Source organism: Topomyia yanbarensis, chromosome 3 (genome assembly GCF_030247195.1).
Source record: "Topomyia yanbarensis strain Yona2022 chromosome 3, ASM3024719v1, whole genome shotgun sequence".
NCBI classification, from domain to species: Eukaryota; Metazoa; Arthropoda; class Insecta; order Diptera; family Culicidae; genus Topomyia; species Topomyia yanbarensis.
In genome coordinates this window covers 275,500,290-275,507,608 of record NC_080672.1, presented here as the reverse complement: position 1 = coordinate 275,507,608, position 7,319 = coordinate 275,500,290, and positions in this window count along the sequence as shown.

The window sequence follows — 7,319 nt, the reverse complement described above, 5'->3', positions numbered from 1 at the left end:
CAATGCCTCGTATGACCTCACACGGAACATTGATTGGAAGAGTTACGCGACCGCGATATCCGTTAAAATCGAATCCACTCAAGAACTTCCTCCGGAGGAAGAGTACAGGTTTTTGGCTGGCTTGATTCTCGACAGTGCGAATCAAGCTCAGACTAAACCAGTACCCAGTGCGAACACCCATGGACGGTCTCCCACACTGTGGTGGGATAAAGAGTGCTCAGAGCTGTACGCGGAGAAGTCCACTGCATATAAGGCCTTCCGGGAAGACGGGTTACCCGCTAGCTATCAACAGTACGCGTCGTTAGAAAGGCGAATGAAGAGTCTAATGAAAGCCAAAAAACGCAGTTATTGGCGCCGGTTCGTCGACGGGTTAACGAGAGAAACAGCGATGAGCACTCTTTGGGGTACGGCTCGACGTATGCGTAACCGAAACAGTACCAACGAGAACGTGGAATATTCAAACCGTTGGATATTCGCTTTCGCCAAGACAGATGTCCGGACTCTGTCCCGGTACAGAAAACGTGCCGCGCCGCGTCTCCTCCCGATACCGCGAACGAAACACCGTTTTCGATGGTGGAGTTTTCACTTGCTCTCTTATCATGCAACAATAACGCCCCAGGGTTAGACAGAATCAAATTCAACTTGCTGAAGAATCTGCCTGACACTGCAAAAAGGCGCTTGCTGAACTTATTTAACAAGTTTCTTGAGGGTAACATTGTCCCTCATGACTGGAGACAAGTGAAGGTCATCGCCATTCAAAAACCAGGAAAACCAGCCTCCGACCACAACTCGTATCGGCCGATTGCAATGCTGTCCTGTATTCGGAAGTTGTTCGAGAAAATGATCTTGTTTCGCCTCGACAATTGGGTTGAAGCAAATGGCTTACTGTCAGATACACAATTTGGCTTCCGCAAAGGCAAAGGGACGAACGATTGCCTTGCGTTGCTTTCTACAGAAATCCAAATGGCCTATGCTAACAAAAAGCAGATGGCATCAGTCTTCTTGGATATTAAGGGGGCTTTTGACTCAGTTTCTATCAACATTCTGTCAGAGAAGCTGCACCAGCATGGTCTTTCACCAATTTTAAATAACTTTTTGCTAAACCTGTTGTCTGAAAAGCACATGCACTTTTCGCATGGCGATTTAACAACATCGCGATTTAGCTACATGGGTCTTCCCCAGGGCTCATGTCTAAGTCCCCTGCTCTACAATTTTTACGTGAATGACATTGACGATTGTCTTGCCAATTCATGCACGCTAAGGCAACTTGCAGACGACGGCGCACAGTGGCTGGAGGCTGGCCAAAACCTCAAAAATTTATTTTTGAAATATTGATATTTTATATTTTTCCTAAATTTCTCATGTATTGAATGATGTATATTCAAAATTTTATGATTATTGGAAAAGAACACGATTTTTAACATGAGTTTAAACGTAGCAAAGTCCGGACTTTTTAATGATTTTTATTTCCAAAACCACCATTGCTCTGTTCACTTCAAATGCATGTTGCTCTTCTGATTTTCGTCCGATTTTAGCACAACTAGTTTCATTGTGTAGAAGAACGAAAGAACTTGGTTAGTGAGTAAAATACATTTGGTAAATTTGCTTGGAACTATAACTTTTTCGTTTAAATATGTTTGTGGTGATCAGATCAAAAATACTTTTTTCACTAATGTATTCCGTACAAATTTCGGAATCATTTCGGAACGGTCACATTGTATACATTCTATAGCAAATAACCTCTATTTTTCGAATATCATGGTCTCGTTCTGCGCCTAGGTGCGCAAAAAGGTTTAAGGAGATTTTGAAGATTTGTTGCTGATATGGAGGCACATGGTGTTTTGTGTAAAATAGTTAGACAATCTACAGTAAACCAACACGTTATACAATAGATTTAAAGTAGTGTTCTTCATTTTTTATGATATTGCTGACATAGGTGAACAGTAACGGAAAATCTATCATGAAAACGGGATCATAGTTATAAGAAAGGTTCAATGACACTGTATGGAAAAATGCATTTAATATTTTACGACTTTTGGCATCAAAAATGAGCTCAGCACCTCAAAATTAGCTTAAATTGTACTTTTCAGCCAAATTAGGTAACATTTGAGGTTTTGTCCGACTTTTGTTTAAAGACCCGCCACTGTGCGGCGTGGTCTCTGTTACAGGGCCCAAAGCTGCCGACTTGCAAGGACCATTACAAAATACCTTGGACAATTTGTCTGCTTGGGCTCTTCAGCTGGGTATTGAGTTCTCCACGGAGAAAACTGAGTTGGTTGTTTTTTCTAGGAAGCGTGAGCCGGCGCAACTCCAGCTTCTATTAATGGGTGCGACGATCAACCAGGTTTTCACATTTAAATATCTCGGGGTCTGGTTCGACTCTAAAGGTACCTGGGGATGTCACATTAGGTATCTGAAACAGAAATGCCAACAAAGGATCAATTTTCTCCGAACAATAACTGGAACATGGTGGGGTGCTCACCCAGGAGACCTGATCAGGTTGTACCAAACAACGATATTGTCGGTGATGGAGTACGGGTGTTTCTGTTTCCGCTCCGCTGCGAACATACACTTCATCAAACTGGAGAGAATCCAGTATCGTTGCTTGCGCATTGCCTTGGGTTGCATGCACTCGACCCATACGATGAGTCTCGAAGTGCTGGCGGGCGTTCTTCCGCTAAAAAATCGATTTTGGGAACTCTCATATCGATTGCTCATCCGATGCGACATTCTGAACCCGTTAGTGATTGAAAACTTCGAGAGGCTCGTTGAGCTTAATTCTCAAACCCGATTTATGTCCTTGTACTTCGACTACATGGCACAGAGCATTAATCCTTCTTCATATACTCCCAACCGTGTTCGTTTCCTAGATACTTCTGATTCTACTGTATTCTTCGACACATCCATGAAGGAAGAGATTCGTGGAATCCCGGACCATATACGCCCGCAAGTGATCCCCAATATATTTTATAATAAATCCCGAGAAGTCGACTGTGACAAAATGTTCTACACTGACGGATCAAATCTCGATGGGTCCACTGGCTTCGGTATATTCAACAATACTATCACCGCTTCATTCAAGCTCAATGATCCCGCTTCAGTTTACGTCGCAGAGTTAGCTGCAATTCAGTGCACCCTTGGGATCATCGACACTCTGCCCACAGATCACTACTTCATCATTTCGGACAGCCTCAGCTCCATCGAGGCTCTTCGTGCGATGAAGCCAAAAAAACAATTCCCATATTTCCTGGGGAAGATACGGGAGTCTTTGTGTACGTTATCTGAAAAATCTTACCAGATTACCTTTGTTTGGGTCCCCTCTCATTGTTCTATCCCGGGCAATGAAAAGGCCGACTCATTAGCAAAGGTGGGCGCATTAAATGGTGACCTATACGAAAGACCAATCTGCTTCAACGAATTTTTTAGTATTTGTCGTCAGAGGACACTCAACAGCTGGCAAACCTCGTGGAGCAATGGTGAACTTGGACGATGGCTACATTCCATTATTCCAAAGGTATCAACGAAGCCTTGGTTCAGGGGGATGGATGTGGGTCGGGATTTTATTCGTGTAATGTCCCGACTTATGTCCAACCACTACACCTTAGATGCACATTTGCGGCGTATTGGGCTTTCGGAGAGTAGTCTGTGCGCTTGTGATGAGGGCTATCACGACATCGAGCACGTTGTCTGGGTATGCGCCGGGTATTTGGAAACCAGGTCTCAGTTAAAGGATTCCCTTCGGGCCCGAGGTAGACCACCCAATGTCCCAGTCCGAGATATGCTGGCAAATCGTGATTTCCCCTATATGTCCCTTATTTATACTTTCATAAAAACGATAAATATCCCAATTTAGCCCCTCTCTTTTTATTTCTCGTTTTTAGACGTTTCCTCTTGCCATGTGGAACAGATAAGCTCCAGATTGCCACTATGTAACCGCCGTCGCCCTTATCACTACGGAATCTGAAGCGAGAGTGACTCGAGGTCCGAAGGATTCCCTTTGAAGGATTCCCCGCGGGTCCGAAGAATACCATCCGCCAATCCGACCTACTAGACTGAGGCGCAAATTTGTTTCGCTGATCTCCCGTTTGCCTGAAAGTTGCAAGTTTTGCTCTTCTCTACCGGTCACCATCTACGCCTTCTCTCCCCTGTCCTTGATACAACTACTTCTACACCGATTTTGGAAATGACCAAGCATAAGTATCCGATAAAAAATCAAATTTGTATTCCGTATTCCTAGTTTTAAGATAGTTGTAATTTCTACTCTTTGTTAAAACTATTGTCCCCCATCTTGTAAATAGAATTGTATCCCTAGTTTTAAAACATCTGTGAAATTTTTCATAAATATTTGTTCCCCCTTTTGTGTACCAAACTATATTGTTAGTTTTAAGATAACTGTAAATATTTCCTAAAAAACTATTACTATTGAATTCCTTGTTTTAAAATTTTTCATAAAAAAAAATCTTTTGCCCCCTCTCTTATATATAGAATTTTTTTTTCTAGTCTTAAGATAGCTGTAATTTTTTTCTCGTTTATAAACAAAATATTTCAACATTGTAACCTCCTAGTTTTAAGATATTCAAAATGTAAAAACAAAAGAATTCGGCACCGCCAAGCTAACGCATTTGTGCCTATCAAATAAACGAAATGAATAAAAAAAAATCATCCGAAAAATTTATTACCGTTTTATCAGTTTTTAAAAAGTCGATTTGCAAGGACTCACAAAAATGTTGGGTTTAGTGAATGTTGGGCGCCATTGATATTTTATGAACATAGAAGTACAGATAAATATTGACCAGACTTATTCTATACTCTTACCTTCTAAAGATGTTGATTAAAATAGTAAACAGTTTTTCTATCATGTATTCGTGTCATCTTTATAATATCTTTTTTTTCATTCTAGAGGTTAGCTATTGTAATCAAGAGTTACCCCCTTCCTGATCAGATCCTGCCTGGTAAGATAGAATTGGCCTAAATTCAAAATTTTCTATTTAAATGAAGTTAATCAGACAATTCGAGTCATTACAACAAGTGACGGATTTTATTGTAACTTTTGGTTGATAATCCTGTTAGTCCTTTTCAATATTAAAATAGAGATGATTAAAGGAGAAAAAACTATAAGTATATGTTTGGTAGTTTTTGGGGCAAATTCCATTCATCAGAATGCATAAATGCAGGGTTTCGCTTGCACTCAAATCGCATTTTATTCCCAAAAGAAACACATTTCACAAAGTCTTAGGAAAAGGCATGAAAACCAAGTTTCATAATTTCCTACTCGTAGAACACGGATTACACCAGTAAACGAACAAGAAAGCATCGCGCTGAACCATATATTCAATAAAGTAATTTAAGTCTGTTTATTAAAGATTTCTCGCATAATATAGGATAAGAGCGAAGACCGTATATCAAAAAAACTGGAAACTCTGTCCAGAATCTGGACAGTTACAGCAACACCGCTTTAGAGTATAGGTGGTAGGTTCTATATCCACTTTTGTATTAAGCTCGCTATTTTTGTACAATATACAAAACAAATGAAAAAGAAAAAAGAAGAAACGAATATAGTTTTGACAGAATTAAACTCCCGCAGAAACTCTCAAAATGTTAAGGTGCGTTGTTTACTAGATCTTTTGAAGTAGCAGAAAGAGAACGGTCCCTTCAGTTCTGCCAATCTTTGCGAACCAATCTTATGATCTGCCATTCTTTGGGGTTCTTAAAATTGGTGGTAGTTATTTATTGGTCGTTGCTAGGCTCCCCCCTGCATGGTTCGAAGATGCGTTAAGTAGAACTTAGAACATGCCATGTCTGGTAGTTTCAAACATTTTATTCTGAGCATGTGTTCGCGGATGATAATGACTCAGATAAAAAAAAACACAAAGCATATGCTTAGCAGATAGTATGCAGCATTGTATCCGAAACTATTAGTGCGTTAATGCCCGTAAATTCCATTGCAACATAGAATCCGATACGGTATTGAGCAGATATTATTCATGATAACTTGAACCATCTCTTTGGTATTCCGTTAAAACTTTTAATGTTGGAACCGTCTAAACTTACAGTTGGTAAGAACCATACAACATAACATACTGTTCAAAATAAACAACCGGTAACTAGTTACCAGGAAAAACAACACACATCAAAAAATTGCAAAGCATCCTCGACTATCAGGGACCCTCTAGTTCAGCGTGAGTTAGTGCCTCTTGAGCCATGGGAAACTCGTGAGTCCGTCGTTTCTATTAGTCTCCGGTTAATTCATATTGCACATCCACGGATATCGTGCCAGACAGATGAATTTCGACAGCTTCTTATTCCGTGGTATACAAATCGGGTAAAGCTATATATGATAGACCGAAAAAATTGTATGAATGGCGGTAAATGGATTGCCCGCACCGCAACCGCCCAAAAAAAATTAAAATAAAAAACCGCACCACTTACTGCAACCGCACTGCATTTACAGCACCGCGCGGTCAATTTGTGCATTTTAAGACATTCGCTGTACGGACAATTTCTGTGCCAAGTGTAACTTATAAATAGATGCGTCGATGGGGCTCTATTTACCACAACATTAGGCATTCTAACACCAATTGGCTGTAAATCGCCGGTACCTACGTCCTACTAACTGTCTGCCTGATTCAACAATGATGAGTTCAAATGAATTTAGTCGACTTCATCACGGTTGGTTCGTCTTCAGAATTAAAATTTTCAACGCTGAACCGTGAAGGAACAGCAGCAAAGCACCATTGATGCTTTAGTTCTATTGGGACCTACTCGCTTCCACTTTTTTCCTTCGCCGATCATACCTGTTGGTTTGGCGCAGTAAGAATAAAACGGGATGATTCCATACCCAGCGCGGACACTAGATTGGAAAAAAAGTTTTAAACTGATAGAATGTTTATTCTTTTAATATTAATCCGAATATGTAGGAAATGTATATTTATGTAGCAATATTTCACCATCAATTTGGAGATTCGAACGCATGCTTTAAAAATTTATATCATTTATTTAAACACGGTAATTTACAATTCGGAAAAAATAGAATGAAGAGTTTTAATCCTGTTAAGACAGATGTCTTCCGTTTAATTCCACTATAATATATTACAGTGGAATTAAATGGAAGACATCTGTCTTAACCGAATTAATTATGACATTCCACTTTAGTGGAATTAAGGATTTATCCCTCAAGAAGTTTTGAATTTTGTGAAAAATTATGATGAGTTTATTTAAGGTTGAACAGAGAATGGGCAAAAATCGAAAATGAAAAAAGCTGTTCTTTCCACACCGTGTGTTATATCTTCATAAATATCAATCAGCTTATGTAGAATGTT